We start from the raw sequence: 19,830 nt of genomic DNA on the forward strand, positions 1-19,830 counted from the left end.
GTGGGAGCACAATTATGAACTTTCAACTGGGTGGGGAAAACTGAGAAGCTTTCAGATTCGGGTTTCCACAGATGTGCCAACATGACTCTCTTAATAAATTGGAACTTTGAGCAATACTTTGCCTTGGACTCTGATTTAATTTTGGATATTATTTGGAACCCTGACACTAGAACTTAGACTTAGAATAACTTTATTGTCACTTTGAAGATACACAAATCAGCATACATTAAAATGAAATTTTAATGCATCTAGCTCTCAAACAGTCACCACCTCCAATAAACACTACATAAAAATGACAAAATAAATAAATACATACATAAAAAATTAGGCATATACTCACATATATTATATGACATAGAGAAACAATACAATCTAGTCTGAATGTATACATGTACATGGCGAGAAAAATGAATCTTGTGAGTTTACCAGATGTATGGCATAGGGAACAGAATCTGGTAGTCCTGCTAGAAATACTTCAAAACCCCCTCCCAGGGAGGAGCAATAGAAACAAACCATAAAGTGGTGTGGTGTGTCTCTAACAATATTTCGAACACATAGCCCTTATAAGCTGCATCTTGAATAACAGGAAGCAAGTTTCCTACAATCTTCTCGGCTGTCCTTACCACTCTCTGTATGGACTTTCTATCTGAGGCACTGCTGCCACCAAATCAAACAGTGATGGAGTTTGTTAAAACACTCTCAATTGTGCCTCTGTAAAAAGTGGCTAGGACAGAAGGAGAACTCAGTCAAGTGCCCCAGTTTCTAGTCTATATTTGTATTCATTTCAGAGACATCATATAGGCAAACAAATAATATTTTTTTTCAGGCGAGGCAGATACTGAAGCTTCATTTCTGTCTGCATTAGTCTTTTGCATCTTCTCCTACTATGGGTTGCTAAGAGCAATAGATGTAGTGAAAGCTTGCATAGGGATTATTCTCTTTGAACTCCTTTATATTTCTGCTTTGATGCTACCAGCATGCCTCTAATTATAAGTCTAATATTCCCAGGCCTGTCATCACTTCTAGTGTCTGATTTTTGTTCTTATGGTCCCCTGATCTCCCAGTAATGGAGTAGATATCAAAGAAGAGTCAATATTTTCTAATAGATCATATAGTACTTGACTTCGATACAACTAGATCAGGCACATGGGCTTTTCTAGCTAAGAGTAATTACCCGATTTCCTTCTTCTTTAAAGATAAGCAGCAATTTCTAAACATCCTTCTGTGAATTGTTTTTCAGGTAGTTCTTGACTTACGACCACAATTGAGCCCCCAGATTTTTGCTGCTGTGAGACATTTGTTTTGACCTAGGCTTCCCAAGAGCATGAAGCAAACTCCTTGTCCAGACAAAAAACCCTTTTATTAATTTACTCTGAATTTTGTTCATTCACATCCAGCAAAGTCTTTCAAGGGCAGATTTATAGTCACAGACCTTATCTGGCTTGGAGAGCTGACAGACTGATATCTGCAAAACTTGGCAAGGAGTCTCAGAGAGTCACAAACCAATTAAGCGAACTAATTGTCCTCTGCAAACTCCACTCCCCTTTTGCTCCTCTTTTATTGCCTTTGGGAGGGGCCATTCATGGTCCATCTGTGGCCTTACTCCCCAATCGACCCCTGTTCTTTAGCTGTTCTCTTCATCTGACAACTCTGCGCATGCCCACACTGGGAACAGGCTCCAGCTGTTTGTCTGCCTCACTGATGTCTGACTCTGAAGGCAGCTGATAACTGGCATACGGCTCTGATCCCGCTCTCTGCCTCTGACACAGAGCCCACATCAGAGCCTTCCCCAGACTCCAGGACTGGCCTATGTTCCTCCCCAACCTCTTCATTGTCCGAATCTGCTGACAGCTCCGCTGGCTGCTGGTGGGCCACAAGAAATATCACCCGATTTTATGACTTTTCTTTCCACAGTTGTTAAGCGAATCACTGCAGTTCTTACATTAACATGGTTGTTAAGTGAATGTGGCTTTCCTATTAACTTTGCTTGTCAGAAGATCGCAAAAGAGGATCACGTAACCCTGGGAAGCTGCAACAGTCATAAATGTGAATCAGTTCCCAAGCATTTGAGTTTTGATCACATGATCATAGGGATGCTGCAACAGACATAAGTGTGAAAAACCATCATAAGTCATTTTTTTTCAGTGTCGTTGTAAATTCAACTTTAATGTGGAATGGAAATAGAATGGAAATTCCCCTCGCACATATGTGCTAGTCGTTCTCGACTCTAGGGGGTGGTGCTCATCTCTGTTACAAAACCAAAGACCCAGTGCTGTCCGAAGAAATCTCTGTGGTCATGTGGATGGCATAACTAAACAGTGAAGGTGCACAGAACGCTGTTACCTTCCCACCAAAGGTGTTTCCTATTTTTCTACTTGCATTTTTACATGCTTTCAACCTATCAAAAAGCTAGATTGGCAGAAGCTGGGACAAGTAATGAGAGCTCACTCCGTTATGCAGCACTAGGGATTCAAACCAACGAACTGCCGACCTCTCTGATTGACCAGCTCAGTGTCTTAGCCACTGAGCCACCACGTCCCCTGTATGCTAAGGATACATTAGCCTTGTTTTTCACTGCTGTGATTGTTCTTCCATTGTCCTCCACTACTCCCAACAGAGTCTGAATTTTTTTTTCATTTTCTGGCTATGGAACTAAGGTGGTGGTGGTGTTTTTTCAAGGGAGGAAAGAATTAGCAAGAAAAAACATGTTCTTTGCTGATTCTTGAGTGAAAAATAAGATATCCCCTTCGGCCTCTGTCTTCTGTCTTGAATAGATCTTTTTCTGCCTTGGGTATAAAATTTTAGTTTTTACAAAAATGAAATAAAGGAGTACATGAAGTCCTTGAGAGAAAGTTGAGACATGCTGAACATAGAAAAAAAATTAAAGAACTTCTCCCCTGATTTCTAAGCCATTTTACTTAAAGATCAGAAACTGGATAATGAAATAGCATTAGAGTTCTTCTTGATGTGAGAAGTTTACTTTTCAAAGAAAGTTAAGGCGGTTTGGTTTTCTGGAAGAATACACTATATTTTTTAAAAAAAATGAAAAAACAACAACAACAAAGCAACCACCATAGCTATTAAAGGATAATCTTGACCTTCAAGCAAGGATCAGAAATATTCATCCTTGGATGATTTTGCAGTTCCATGTTTCTTCTGTGAACTCATCTCCAATATTTGTTGAGAGACCTCATTTCAAAATAATAGTAATCCTGCCCCTTCTCCCTTCCCTGGTGCAGAATGCAGTGTCCCGGGCAGAGGGGCTGGTTCCCAATAAGTTTCCATACCTAATTCAAGATGCTGGATATCACCCATAAAGGACCAGGATATTTGCAGGACTGTCTCTACACCAACGTTTCTGCCTACCCCATTGTTGTGGCCCACCAGCAGCCAGTGGAGCTGGAAGCAAAGTCTGAGAGTGAGGTAGTTGGGGAGGAACATAGGCCAGTCCTGGGGGCTGAGGAATGCTCAGACGAGGATTCTGCGTTGGAGGCAGCTAGACAGTAATGAGGCAGAGGAACAACTGTAGTCTGTTCCCAGTGTGCATATATGCAGAGCTGCCAGAAGTCAAGAACAACTAAGAAAGCAGGGTCAACTTGGGAGTAAAGAGATATCTCTGAGGTGATTGGCCCCTCCTATAGGAATCAAAAGAGGAGTCAACAGGGAGTGGGCTTTTGCAGGAAACAATTCGTTCCTTCAGTCGTTTCAAGAGTGGAAAGTTCTGTTTGTGATTATAAGAGACTCTGCATCAAGTGTTGCCTTGCCCTGCATTTGCAAAATGGTTATCTGGCAGCTCTCCAAGTGAGATAAAGTTCATATAGATAAATATTCCTCTGAAAGATACAAGCCTTGCTGACTGTGAATGAAAGGAATTCACAGTCATGTAAATAAAAGAGGTTTTGCCGGGACCAAGACACTGCTTCATGCTTTTTAAGGAAGCTTGGGTCAGAATACCCATCAGGTCTAGTATTAAGAAGATACCCCAGGTCCCTTCACTCAAACAATACCATTTTGTTAGACCAAAACCATGTCTTATGTGGGGCTGTACATCCCAAGTAGAACAGCCTCCTGTCAGAGTTCCAGAGGGCTCTCAATCATATTAATCTTTTCTAAACCTCTGAAAGCCTGGTTATTCCTCCAAGCTTTTGGGCTAGGCAGTGGTGCAATCCATTGGTGTTGGAGATGTAGTTCTCTTTGAGGGTTGTTATTTACTTGGGGTACCATGAGACAGTATGTTGCAATGGTTTCAGTCTTCATATCCCCCCCCCCGCTGTGAGATGGGCAGCTCTATAAGTCATCTTAGTTAGTTAGTTAACTAATTAAAACCAACATAATAAAAGGACAGCAAAATAATTATAGAAGAATCAATAAGAAGAACTAATGGTGTATTCCACAACAGCCCCATGCAATAATAGATCACCATAATAAAAACAATTGCTAACACAGAAGTTATGGCCCAGTGGTTTTCTTTCTTTCTTTCTTTCTTTCTTTCTTTCTTTCTTTCTTTCTTTCTTTCTTTCTTTCTTTCTTTCTTTCTTTCTTTTTTGGTGCATGTAAGGAAATAGGAAGCTTTTTTGATAATTGGTGGAAAAGTTTGTTAGCAGTATGATTACACATCGAGAAATATAAAATATATGCACGGTTCTAAATCAACGTTATTTCATGTATTCTAAAAAGCAGTTGATTGCACTTCCAATTGCTCATTTGGGTAAACACAAATACAACTTAATGGTGATGCTGATATTCTTATCACAGTTAAAATTGTCAGGTTTATCAAGGTGGGTGGAGGAGGACAAGGAAGGAAAGAGGAATAGATTTTGTAAAATGTTTTGTTTATGCAAGCATATCAACAGGATTGGAATTGTGACCCAGCACATTTTAAGAAGGAGGCGGTGGGAGTATTTATTGTTCTCTTTGTTGGGTTTTGAAGTCCCTTCCATCCAGAATTGCAGACCAGGCATTACATTGGAGAAAGGGATTCTTTCCTGAGATCTTTAAACTAAAATGTGGCACCAGCTGCCTTTGAGCTGGTATCCATGTGATCCTTATTACTCCAAGCCACTTCTGTTGGGCTTCATAGAGGAGCCTCATCCTGGTACTCATTGGCTGATGGGATCTGCAGCATGCCCAATATGTTGGATCTGATTAGATGGATAGAAACTCTTGGAAAAAGATAGTCTCTCAGGTGAGCATCTTTACTCAAAGTTAAATGGGCCATAGCCACCCACTCTTTGTACATTGAGTGAATGCGAATAGAATAGAATGGAATGGAATGGAATGGAATAGGATACGATATGATACGATATGATACAATACAATACAATACAATACAATACAATACAATACAATACAATATAATACAATACAATAGAATTTTTTATTGGCCAAGTCTGATTGGACACACAAGGAATTTGTCTTTGGCGCATATGTTCTCAGTGTACATAAAACGAAAAGATATATTCATGAAGAATCATAAGGTACGACACTTAATGATAGTCCTAGAGTACAAATAAGCAATCAAATCATACTAGGAAACAATCAATAGAAATCGTAAGGATACAAGCAACAAAGTTACAGTCATGCAGTCATAAGTGGGAGGAGATGGGTGATAGGAATGATGAGAAGATTAATAGTAATAGAAATGCAGATTTAGTGAATAGTTTGATGGTGTTGAGGGAATGATTTGTTTAGCAGAGTGACTGTTCTTGTGTCTAGTTGTTCTGATGTGCAGTGCTCTATAGCATCATTTTGAGGGTAGGAATTGAAACAATTTATGTCCAGGATGCAATGGGTCGATACATATTTTCACAGCCCTCTTTTTGACTCGTGCAGTATACAGGTCCCAGAGACATTCTTTTAAATAAAGTCAATACCTAAAGCCAGGCTTTATTCTGCTGCATGTCTCTTTTCCATTTATTATTTTAATTAATTAAAGTTTTAATGAAAATGATATATTTAAAAAGTTAGGTGAGTACAGAGGCTGAGACACTCAGAAGGTGTCTACGGATACATTACAACTCATCAATAGTCAGAATCAAGCAGTGAGAAGGCCCATTGAAACTATTAAATTAATAGAAATTGCAACATAGCAAGCTCCTTTAGGTTACACAAAATTTTGCACTAATTTTAGTCTTAATGCAATTCAAGGGATGTTGTGAGGTGGTTGTTCTGATTCCAGCAATCACTTCTTTATAGGATTATACTAATGTCCACTTCTCTGTCTACTTTTTCTTTACTTTTCTTCATCCTGACAATTTTTATTATTCCAGTTATTTGCTGTACACTTTTCCCTATTTTTGTCTCCTGTCTAGACTGAGCCTTCATAATTACCCTTTGTAAATGATTCTCTCATTATCTGATTATGCTTGTGGGTTTGGCTTCTTATTTGTTACAAGCCTATACACATATTTTAAGGAAATACCAGTATAATTTTGTTTGCCAACCTTTGTCATATCTATAAACAAATAAAAGAAGCAGATACAAATCCATTAAAATCAATGCACAAACATACAATCAATATATGAACATACAGGATATATATATTTCAATTCATCAGTACTATATTATTGTCACACCTGAAGGAAACATGAAAAATCTTCCTTCTCTTCCTCCCATCTCCCTCCTTCCACCTTTCTCATCTTCCTCTTCCTCTCTTTCTTAATATAGAGATTAAAGAAAGTTCCTGATATGCTATTTAGGTGAATGAATCAATGTATTTTCAGTCTGTAGCTTTTCTTTGTATGTATTCATAATTTCATTTCATTCCTTTTTTTTTCATTGACATATTTTTTTTTAAAAAAATACTATAAATGCTTTTAAATGTTTTAACTACAATTGCAAATTGCATTGTTAGATTTCTTTATTTTCAAAATGTATTTCTAACCTTGGAAGCTTTAAAAAAATCTGAAAAAAGATCAATAGTCTATTTCTTTAAAAGCCTATCCCTCAAATACTGTATCCTAAAATGATACTGAAATCATCTTTAATGATTGCCTGATTTTATTGCATAGAAAACCTAGATAAAATTATGCATGCTTTTAAGTAATCCTATGGCCATCTAGAAGTCCATGTTATTTCCTTTATATAGTGATTTCTTTAAAATGGGTTAAAAATTAGGGGATTATTTTCCCCTATCTCCTAGGACAGAGGAATATTTCTTAAATAGGGTATAGTGCTACAGAAGACAGTGAATAATGTGGTCTCTTTCATACTGATTATCCCAAATTACTAATTCACATGACTCTTTATACTCCCACCAAACAGAACATAGTTCAATATACTACTTATCAAATATGTTTGAAAAAGAAAATAACTAAGGCATAGAACTCACAGAAATCAGAAACCTAAGTTCTTGTTCCCTATACGAGAATGGATTATGAGACTGAAATATAACCCCATTCTAATTTTCCTTGTCATCATGTTTAGGTATAAAGAGACTTGAGTTTGTCATTATTCAGATACTGTTTCCTGAGGTTTTACAATTTGATGCGTCAGATTATAAAATATGGGGCCAAGTTTCCAAGGATAAAGCATGCTATGTGATTGGTATTAAACACTTACTTAGCCAGTAAAAAGTAGGAATGAATTAAAGGTATCCAGTCAAAACCTTTATTTTTAGGCTTTTAGGCTAGGGAGCAGTACAATGGAACAGATAAGTCTATAATTATTATTAAATCTAAAAGATAGTGATGTAAATATATATGCATTAAATGTTTGTTCATTTATTTATTTATTTTTGAGCAGAGGACATCACGTGGGGGAAAAGGCAGGAGGAGTCACACATGCATGTGTGGGGGAGGGGCGCACAAAGAGGTCACATGCATGGAAGTGCATACGGGGGGGTTGCATGTACATGCATGGGGGCAGGGGGGCACAGGGGCATTTCATCATGTGTGCTTTCAGGACTTGGGACCAAAAAGGTTAGGCATCACTGATCTAGCCTATCAAAGAGAAGGATTGGGGGGGGGGGATGATAACTGTCTTTCATATCTAAAAGGGCCACCCTGTGGGAAAGAAAAATGATGAAAATGAACTGGCTAGCCCCAAAGGATTAATGAATATAATTCAACAGATTTTCAAAGCAAAATAAATATTCAATTTTTCCCCTATTTTAAATACAAAAGGAATAATATTCTAGTACAGTAATGGCATATTATTTGCAATAGTACAGGGAATTTCTACTAGCAAAGAGAAGATTTATGCATAATGTTTTTCAACTATCTATGCAATTATCAGACAGCATTTTAAAAGAAATGGAACTGGGACTGAAATGAATGAACATCTTTTTAAGACTCTTCAAAATTCACTTTGTAAGACTTGGAAATCATGGCATTAATTTCCTTTCATCTTCTCCGTGTCCCATACCCATATCTAAAAGTAATTTATGTTTATCTGTTATCATTGTACACACATTACGAATACTTTTACTTACTAGGTTTATCAATAGCTTTCTGCTAATGTATTTTAAATGGTTCACAATTTACAACAATGGTATCATTTTTTTTCATAATTTAATAATACCAAAAGGAGCAGGTTAGGAACTGTGACCATTACATAAGTCTTCTGAGATTAAAAGAGACAAAAGAATTCATTCTTACTACTGGACTTTTCCTTCATTAGCTAGTTTACACATCTTGCTTATGAAAAGTTACATTTAGTTTAGTCTGCTGTATGATTTCAGCCATTGCTGAAAATAAATTTATAAATTTATTTGCTTGCAAATAAATAGTTTAGCATGTTGTATGAATTCAGTCATAATCTTACAACAAAAGCATTTATTCATGCTCAAACTTTGCAGTATTCTTGAAGCACCATATTTCCTGGAGCAATTATTGAGTAGAGCTGTAAGAAAGAAAAGAATTTTGGTCCAACCTTTGTACAATTAGGAAGTTCATTTATAAGAGTATTGAACTTTTACAAGCTGTATCTGAACATCAATGAGACCGACAGTGGAGAAAGCAAATAGATCCTTTACATTGACCTCATTTAAAAGCTTGCTTTGGAGGTCTTGATACAATTCTATATTGACCTCATTTGCATAATAATATAATGATTTGTGTGTTGTCATTTCAATATCATACTAGCCCTTACATCCTTCATCATTCGTTCCACCGCCTTCTACAGGAAAATAAAAGTACTACTGTTTGTGCATTTGCTGTGGATTACCGTATTTTTCAAACAACAAAATGCACCAAAGTATAAGACGCACCATGATTTTGAAGAGGTAAATTTTGAAAAAAAAAGTTTTTGCACTCTGCAGGCCTCCCAAACCATCTGCATGCCTCATTTTTTTTGCAAAAAAAAGGGGGGGCATGCAAAGGCTTTGGGATGCTTGTAGAGTGCTCCTGGGAGTTGGAGGGACAAAAACAAGCAAAAACGGCTTATTTTTTGCTTGTTTTTACCCTCCCCACCTTCCAGGAGCACTTTGCGAGACTCCCAAACCCTCTGCATGTCCATTTTTGCAAAGGGGGTGGGGTTTCGGTAGGCCAAAAATGCTGCATTCAGTGTATAAGACACATCCAGATTTTCACCCCCTTTTTGGGGTGGAAAAGGTGCGTCTTATACTCTGAAAAATACGGTATTTATAACAAGTATGTGAAATGTAAAATAAAGGGAATGCCTGCTGAAGATGTGATTCTCCAGTTAATCCTGAACTTCCAATAGTTTGTTTAGTGACTATTTAAAGCTGCAATGGCACTGAAAAAAGTGACTTTGGGGCATTTTTCACACTTACAACTATTGTAGTAGCCCCATGGTCACCTGATCAAAACTCAAATGCTTGTCAACTGATTCATATTTATGATGGTTTCAGTGTCCTGGAGTCATATGATCCCCTTTTGTGACCTGCTGGCAAGTAAAATCAATGGGGAAGCCACATTCACTTAGCAATCATGTTCCTAATTTAGTAAATGCAATTATTCACTTAACAACTAATGGCAAGAAAGGTAGTGAAATGGAGCAAAACAAGTGTCTCACTTAGCAACAGAAAATTTGGGCTCAGTTGTAGTCAAGGAATATCTGTATAGGTTACAAGATCCTTTATCATGGACTCTGAGGACTCTGGACTCAGTTGCATAGCTTTAGGACCACATATTTCTTACTTTGGATGTAGAAAAAACATATATATCATATTTTTCAGACTATAAGATGCACTGGTGTATAAGATGCACCAAGATTTCAAAGAGATAAGTAAAAAATAAAGTTTTTGCTCTCTCTCAGCCCCCAGAAGCACTCTGCAGACTTCAGCAGGGCTGGGGGAAGGCAAAAATGCCCTGTTTTTGCAAAAAAAAAAAAAAAAGGTGGAAAATGGGCCATTTTTTGCAAAAATGTGGGCATTTTTGCCTCCCCCAGCCCTGCTGAAGCCTACAGAGTGCTTCTGGGGGCTGAGGGGAAGCAAAACCATTCCCATTTTTGCAAAAAAAAGGACCATTTTTGACAAAATGGGATGCGGGGGCTGGGCTTCAGAAGGCCAAAAAGGGCTGTATTTGGTGTATAAGATGCATCAACATTTCCATGCTCATTTAAGTGGGGGGAGGTCCATCTTATACTCCAAAGAATACGGTAACAATAGCTTCGATCTTGGCAATATTATTCCGTTTTATCTTTCTGCTCCAGAAGTTATGAAGAAGTTTATATGACATGTTTGTATAAGCAGAAACAAGAAATAAAGGAAAGCCTAAAGAACAACAAAGAACATCATAATCTACACAATTTTCATTTTGGAGAATGGGAGGTGGATATGAAACGATTCCATCACAACATTCGCATTGTTCCAGCTGATTCTATGCAAAGAAGCAGCTGGACGTCACTCTTATAATTGAAAGCCATATGATCAGCGGATAAACATTCCATATTTTCTTCTGCTGAATTTCAATGCAGCTCCAGAGCCAAATCTCTTTCAAACATCCATTTATTATCCTTTCAGATTAGCTCTTTTCTGTTTTGTTGCCATGAACCAAGATGAGAAAATGTATTACTGAAGATATTGAGTGAATGACAAGATTTCATTAGAAGGATATTTTGCCCTCCTCCTTGCAATGTCATTGCAGGAACTGGAACATGGTATTTGGGCTAAATCTGATCAGGGCTAAAAACTATTAAGCAATTGTGATTTCACTTGGCTATTTGGGGGCTTATCTAGGCTTAGAACTGTTATAAACAGATGTGAAAAAGACACTCAGGCATTTGGTAAGAGCCGTCCAATAGATTGGCATTCCAGTAGATTGCTATTACAATTGTTCTAACTCCTGAACATTCTTTACACTTAATGGCAACAACAGTAAGGAACTCAGTGTGTCATAAACTATGGCCGTCCATTCATCCGTCTGTCCATCCATTCATCTATCCATCCCACTACCTATCCACCACCCACCCACCCATCACCCACCCATCACCCACCCGTCTGTCTGTCTGTCTGTCTGTCTGTCTGTCTGTCTGTCTGTCTGTCTGTCTATCTATCTATCTATCTATCTATCTATCTATCTATCTATCTATCTATCTATCTATAAGGTAAAGGCAAAGGTTCCCCTTGCACATATGTGCTAGTCATTCCCAACTCTAGGGGGCAGTGCTCATCTCTGTTTCAAAGCCAAAGAGTCAGCGCTGTCCAAAGACGTCTCCGTGATCATGTGGCTGGCATGACTAAATGCCAAAGGCGCACGGAACGCTATTACCTTCCAACCAAAAGTGGTTCCTATTTTTCTACTTGCATTTTTACATCCTTTCGAACTGCTAGGTTGGCAGAAGCTGGGATAAGTAACGGGAGCTCAGTCTGTTATGCGGGGCTAGGGATTCAAACCGCCAAACTGCCAGCCGTTCTGATTGACAAGCTCAGCATCTTAGCCACTGAGCCACTGCATCTACCCATCGATCTACAATATATTGCAAAATATGTTTTGCCTAAGGCCACTCAGAAAAACTCCATTCTCCAGTAGATTTGAATAGTTTACTGTTCTTACCCCTCTCGTCCCATACCAACACATACTCCGAGCCAAAGATAAGTTACAGCATTTAATTAACAGACAGGTCCTTGGCAGCAAACTGGCACGGACAAGCTTGGGCAGCAATCCAACACAGATAAGCCATGGCAGCAATCCAGCCTGCCAAGCTCACAATTATGTTCTCCGACATTAGTTCCTGCGTTGACTTCTGCAAAAGCAGCCTTTTATAATCTGGAGAGGAGCCTAATTACCACCAGGTGAATGCAATTACCTTCTGTACTTGCATAACTGTTCCTGACGCCTATTAGCTCTTCGGTGCTGGGCATCCAGAAACAACTCACTGCTGATGTCAGGATCACACTCCCTTGTCTCCTCTCCACTGGTCCAAGGCTCAGGCACTTCCTGGTGGCCAACCAGCCTCTCTGCGCCCTGCTCAGAGTCGGAACCCTGTCCAGGGTCCTCCACATCCTCCAGAGCCAACTCATAGGGCCCCTTGCTGTCGGAGTCTGGTGGCAGCTCCAATGGCTCCTGCTGGGCCACAACAGTTTACTAATCTGACTTTACAAACATTTGTTGCTGTTCTGATAGCAATGTAGGGTATCATATGTAGACGTCTTGTTTTCTTCTGTTTCATTTTGGATTTACAAGTTATCCATGGTGTATGACTAACCTGAGTGAAGCTGACTTTTGTAATGGGTGGCACCCTATGGCAGATGGTATTGTTTAAATCAATTCAATTGAAATGACAATTCACAATAATTACCCAAGTCTGCCTTTGATGCGTGAATCAGAAGTTGTTTGTTTCTACAAGAAGATAAGGAAAAAAAAATATAATTGAGGATGTCAGGAGGAAATTGCAAGTCCTTAGAATTCTGGGGTTCCAAAGAAAGAAAATGTGATCGTATTTTATTGCCATATAATAAAGGGGAAGACGTAAGCAGAAATAACAGTACTGGATGAGATAGGCCGATTGTTTAATTTAATTTACTATTAATCCAATGTAATATTATATGTAAGCATACATTTGAGAGAAGCTAAATTCTGTTCTAAACAGCCTAATCTCCACTTCTGAATTTCTGAGATACGATTGCTAAAAAGAAAAGCAGAGGATTTTCATTAGAGATAACAGTAATCTGATGGTGTTTGTCTTTCAATTTCAGTAAGGCTTCGATGGATTTGCAACAGATTTGGACATATTTTTCATTAAATTTCACCACCATCTGTGCAGCCAATTTTTCCTTTCTCGTTCAAAATCTCACGCCTGAACAAACTAAAATTTATTTAAAACTACAGAATGGGTATCAATGCAATTATTTTTATGAAATAAAATAGCCTAGACACAAGTATTTTTGATTGTCTAGTCATTGTTCTGAAATTCACAGAACTTGTTATTTTTAATGGTCCATGTGTGGGGGGGAGGGGGTTGGGGGTAGAGGAGGGGCGGGGGGGAGCTTTGTTTTTAAAGCAAAAAAAAATCCAATTTCATTACTTCCATACCCCCTGGGGCTCTTGACAGCTAAAAAAAAAAAGTGAAAAATGGCATCCTTGGTAGAAACTAAATAAATAAAATAAAAATGGCCAATCCATGCTGTCAAAAGATATAACTACTGGTTTGTGTCCACATGCTTGGATGCATGCTAACTTCAAAGTGCATTTATCCCTTTAAACCTTCAACGTTAACTTCTGAAGATGTGTAAAGGCAAAGAAGGGGCTGAATGTTTACAGTGATAAACGTAGAAACCTATTGACCAAAAAATAAATAAATGACATATTTTAACTCTTGGAAAAGTACACTTAGCATAATTACTTTATCAGAACAGTGGTGGGTTCTGGATCTCGTTCCAAATGGTACGTTTGGAATGGGGCTGGCAGTGTCCACATGGATGAATGCAGCACACGCATGTGTCTTAGCACCTCTGTGAGCCTCCGTGATGCTCCAGCTGCTCAGCGGAGCATTGCACAGGTGCTGTAAACGCGGCCCGCATGCGTGGAAGCACCAAAGACTTAAAAGACCAGAAAGGAGCTTAGGCAGGTGGGTGGGCCCACCAGAGCACCATACTGGAATGGTATCCAGTGCCCTGGGCAAGTTCCAGTATGCCCGTACTGGGGCATACCACCTGCAACCCACCACTGTATCAGAATTATGTACCTACAAAGGGCACTGGGATAGACTTAGGAGAACCGAAGGGGAAAATTTGGGAGAGATGATCTGTATTGGAAAAGACACAAAACAATTCCTGTTTTATCAGTGAAGCTCTATAGCTGTCATGGCGAACCTATGGCACATGTGCCACAGGTGGCCCACAGAGTGCTCCCTGTGGGAACGCGAGCCATCACCGCAGCTCAGCTCCATCGTGCATGTGTGCGTGCCTTCCAGCAACCAGCTGGTTTTCAGGTCTCTGCCACACACGTGCAGATGGCGGGGTGCATGTGGGAGATGTGCTGCATGCACGGGGGAGCACGGAGGGTTGTGTGCATATGTGGGTGGGCCATGTGCATGTGGGGGCAGGGAGAGTGCAGGGGGGATCAGACGTACATATGCATGGAGGTTGTGTGCACATGCACGGTGCAGGATGCACACGGGGGGGTCGTAAATGCATTGCATTATGGATGTGCAAACACACATGCTTTTGGCCCACAGCAATGAAAAGGTTAGCCATCACTGCTCTATAGTTATTTCATGAGACAAGTTCTCCACTCCTCTGCTCACAATAGAATCCCTTATGCCACCAGGCTTGAAATTTTGGCCTTGAACAACCTAGAACTATGCTGTCTATGGTCTGGCCTAAGCATAGTACAAAAAATTGTCTGCTACAATGTCCTACCTGTCAACGACTACTTCAGCTTCAACTGAAATAATACACGGGCAAACAATAGATACAAACTCAAGGTAAACCACTCAAAACTCGATTGCAGAAAATATGATTTCAGCAACATTGGTCAATGCCTGGAATGTACTACCTGACTCTGTTGTACATCCTCAAACCCCCATAACTTTAACCTTAAACTCTCTACCGTGGACCTCACCCCATTCCTAAGAGCTCTGTAAAGGGGGCGTGCATAAGCGCACCAGGGTGCCTACGATCCCTGTCCTACTGTCCCCATTTATTTGTGCCCATTTCCTGTATTCATGTCCATATTTATACTTATACCTGCTATCTTGTACATGTTTGACAGATTAAATAAATAAATAAATAATACATTTTCAACTCAACAACAAAAATAAACAACAACTTGGATGGCCAATGCATGAATGTTAAATTTGTGATCTGATTCATATTTCTTTGTCACGAATCTTCTTTATTTTGACTCAGTAGTAAATCATTTTTTTTATTAAAGGTAGTCCTTGACTTATGACCACAATGGGCCCCAACATTTATGTTGTTAAATGAGACATTTGTAAAGTGAGTTTTTCCCTGTTTCATAATATTTCTTGCCACAGTTGTGAAGTGGGACACTGAAGTTGTTAAAATAGTAATCCCGTTGTTAAGTAAATCTGGCTTCCCCATTAACTTTGCTTGTCAGAAGATCGCAAAAGGAGATCATATCACCTTGGGACCCAGCAACCGTCATAAATAGGAACCAGTTGCAAGCATTTGAACTTTGATCACATGACCAATGGGATGCTGCAAAGGTTGTAACTGCGAAAAATGATCATGTCACTTTATATTCAATGCCGTTGTAACTTTGAATGGTCATTAAATGAACTATTGTAAGTCGAAGACCACCATTTAGTCATAGATTGGCATAGATCAGTATAGAAAAGATGGGATATTATGTCATATTAACTGCTTAATTGCCACTGGGGATTTGTAGATTCAAGGTTTATTGAAAGCCAAGCTGCAGTTTCACTTAACTTTTGCAAAATAAAATAAAAATCAGCATCCCTGCACTTGAAAGGCAAGTGTCCCACAAAGGTTTAATGATGTAATTGTTAAGGAGGGTAAGTGTGGGTGGGCGGGCGGGCCAACCTGATTATTGGAGCAAACCGGTTTGCTCTCAGCTGATCATCGGAGCTGAATCCCACCCCTGGTCCTGTGTTATTATGTAGTCTTTGGAGGTGAAAGGAGTCTTGGGGTAGTAGGTCAATAACTCACATTTTTTGTTGCCTCTCAGGTGGGAAGATAGGAGTTAATCCTTATCTGTTTCTCCTCTTTGTTAAATGTATGGGTCCCAAGATCATTGCTGGGGCTAGTCCAGGATCTTTTCTTGTCCATGTATGGCGTATCAGGCACAAGAGGTTAAGCCAGAAGTTGTAAAGTCTGTCACAAGCCTTACAATTTATTTCAGGAACTGGTAATGTGTCACCAGTGATGGGTTTCAAAAATTTTTAGAACCTCTTCTGTAGGTGTGGCCTGCTTTGTGGGAGTGGCTTGCCAGCCATGTGACTGGGCGGGCATGGCCAACTTGTAAAATGTGGTGAAACTCACTTAACAATGCTCTTGCTTAGCAACCAAAATGTTGTCTCAGAAACTTTGGCATTTGAAGCACACAAGTTTTAAAGCTGCCAAGTTACAAGACCCTTGCACCCCTAACCCTTTAGAAAAAAAACCAGGGGTGTTCAAACTTGACAGCTTTAAGACTTGTGGACTTCAACTCCCAGAATTCCTCCTCTCGCTCTTCATCTTGATGGTGTGCAGACAGGTGGGGGAAGGGAGCTGGAACCGGTTCTAAACGGCACTGTAGATTTGTGGAACCTCTTCTATAGAAGAGGTGAGAACTGGCAGGAACCCACCCCTGTGTGTCACCATCCTAGTTTCTCCCACAACTCAATTTCAGTAACTTTAAAATGTGGCTCTGAAACTCACTGGGGAGTTTTGTAAGTCCATACATCTTAAAGTTGTTGAGATTGAGAAATACTGCTTTAACTGACGTCCTGCTGTTTTAGACTTGCACACAAAAGCCACTCTCTCAATACATTTTTTTTCATGCAACGCTAGCAGCAGCAGAAGTTATTACTTCTATGAAAATGTTCTTTGCTATAGAAGGAACCATCTTATTTGCTTCTTGCATAACATGTGCCACTTGAAGTTAAATTGAAGCGTCAGGTGAAAATATATCATAGTATTTTCATTTCATGCACAGTGAAAGAACCGAGAAGAGGACTGAATGCTAAGAACATATCCCCAACATTGGTCCTTGGAGATGAAAGATCATCCTAGGATTACATTATAGTTATATTTGTATGGAAGAACGCTTTTCTTCATTTCCTAGATGGTACCTGGTTTGTTTTATATGCAGATATGTATCAATATTATGATTTATTCATGGAATACTGCATGCCAAACAGTTGGTTAAGAAGGGCCATATTTAAAATTCAGCCTTTGTGCTGAGGTGAAACTGTGAGAGAAGTGATAACCTCTAGATTAATGAATGTTTTAGGAGGGTTTGACAATCACCCTTTCTTGTTCATTCTGATCACAGCAAGAGAAGTGCCACCACTCAATGACCTCTCTACTGATGTTCTTCATCATTCCACAAGGAATTGTCTGAGGGGTGGGTGGGTATTGAAGGGTCTTTAGTGTCCTATTAGTATGCCCCACAGGATAACAATGCATTCTCCTTGTCTCTTTCTGGAAGTTAATGTCATTAATTCTGCCACCTAAATCAGTACAGTTTAAGTTTTTATCTACTATATAGTTACTGGGACACAGAATGTCCTTCAATGAATGCCACAGAGGCAGCGAATAAAGTTTTCAAGCAATGCATGGGGGTGTTTTTAATTACAATGGCGGTACTCGTTGTTCTGCTTAAATGCCACTTCAACCTTGATTATTGTCGCACAGCGCGAACATATTTCTTTTGTTTGTAATGTATCTGAAAAGCAAATTTAAGTTTTGACCATGTACTTGTGAATGTGGTGTTTGCCTACTGTTTTGGGAACTTTTGAAGGAGAAACATATGAATGTAACACTGAAGTATCTTTCCATTTCAATATTTTTTTAAAAAAAAAACATGAAGCATTGCATATAGAGGCTAAATTGAAACTGTTGGCATCTAACAATTTCATCATTTGTTAGTCTGAGAGTTGGTTACTGATTTGGGACCACTCCATTAATTTAATCATAAAACAAGCTTTCAAGTAAGTTTTTTTTTAAATCCTTGTCCAAAATTTCAACCATTGTATGACTATATATTGTGGGTTGTGTAGACTAGCCGTTCGCCCATCTGTTGTTGTTTGCAAACAATGAGCAAACAAGGAGGGGGGAGCTCCTATAATGTTTGCTCTTGTGAAACTTTTTGTTTTAAGTTGCTAATGAGCAGATGGGGCATATGTGATGTAAAATATTTAGCACCATTTAAACAACTCATCTCGCAACTGATCACAGAAATAAACATTGAGTTTAGTGCTTCCTAGGTGCAAATCACATAGCTGCTCAGTCATACCACAAATGGATTGAAATATTTGTACTGATGTATAAATCCTTAGTAGGACCATACCTTGAATGCTGCATCCACTTTTGGTCACCACATTACAAAAAGAGATGTTGAGACTTTGGGAAAAAGTGCAGAGAAGAGCAACTAAGATGAACTAAGGACCGGTAGACAAAAACATATAAAGAATGGTTGGTCTATGGCCAGTGTAGATGAAAGAAGAACTAGAGGAGAAATGATAGCAGCATTCCAGTATTTTAGGGGCTGCCACAAAGAAGAGGGGATCAACTTATATTCCAAAGTACCAGAAGACAAGAAAAATGGATGGAATCTAATCAAGGAGAGAAACAAGCTGGAATTAAGAGAAACTTCCAGAGATGGGCTGTTATAGGTTCACCCGGGTTCGGGAGAACTCGTACGAAATGTTACGGACGGTTCGGAGAACCTCCAAATCCCACCCCCGGCTGGCCCCACCCTTCCCATCCCACCCCTCCCAGGAGTCTCCATGTGGTCCATTTTGGATGTGAAGTAAGTGCAGAGCCCACATGGAGGCTCAGAGAGGGGGTAAAACGGGCCTCCCAGAAGTTCCAGAAGACTGGAAATGACCCATTTCCAGCCTTCGGAGGGCCTCCAGAGCCCGGGGGAGGCAGTTCTCACTCTTCTGGAGGCTGAAGGAAAGCCTCTAGAGCTTGGGGAGGGGAAAATACCACCCCCTCGCCATGGTGCAGAAGACTGACTAGGCCACACCCACCATGGCTACACCCACCCAGCAACTGGTTGCTGAATTTTTTAAAGCCTACCCCTGAAAACTTTCTAACAGTGAGGACAATTAACCAGTGGAACAGCTTGCCTCCAGAAGTTGTAGGTGCTCCATCTCTAGAGACTTTTTAAAAAAAAGACTGGACAGCCACCTATCTGAAATATTATAGGGTCTCCTGCTTGAGCAGGGGATCGGATTAGAAGGCTTCCAAGATCAGCTCTATTCTGATTGACTGATTGACTAAAACTGAGGTCATCCAGGAGATAACACAACAATGCCCATCCTCACTTTCCACAAGACAATCAATGATTTTTTTCATAACTGAATATACAGTCCTTTTGCATAGTCCATACCTCTAAACAGTGCTATTAGTGATGGCCAATTTTTCCACTATTTTAATTTTTTTTTTCATGTTTTATTTGTTTTGTTTATATTACTTTCCATTTCCATCCAATGGTGTGTGATCTGGGTACAGTTATTTGAACAGTCATAATCCACTTATTTGTTTTAATATTCATCACAATAACATTAACAATATAACTGTAGAATAGTATAATAACAAAATGCTCTTTTGATATTTACCCTTCTGATTTCTAGACACTATAAAGATCCTCTTTCAATAAACTGGACAGAGTAGTGCAACAATGTGTGTCATCAATTCTGGACATAATATGAGGAAAAACAGCTGGCACCAGCCACAATGACTGATTGCATTAAAGACCAAAATGAATAAATTTTTAAAAATGCATGCATACT

Source organism: Thamnophis elegans, chromosome 11 (genome assembly GCF_009769535.1).
Source record: "Thamnophis elegans isolate rThaEle1 chromosome 11, rThaEle1.pri, whole genome shotgun sequence".
In the NCBI taxonomy this organism is placed as follows: domain Eukaryota; kingdom Metazoa; phylum Chordata; class Lepidosauria; order Squamata; family Colubridae; genus Thamnophis; species Thamnophis elegans.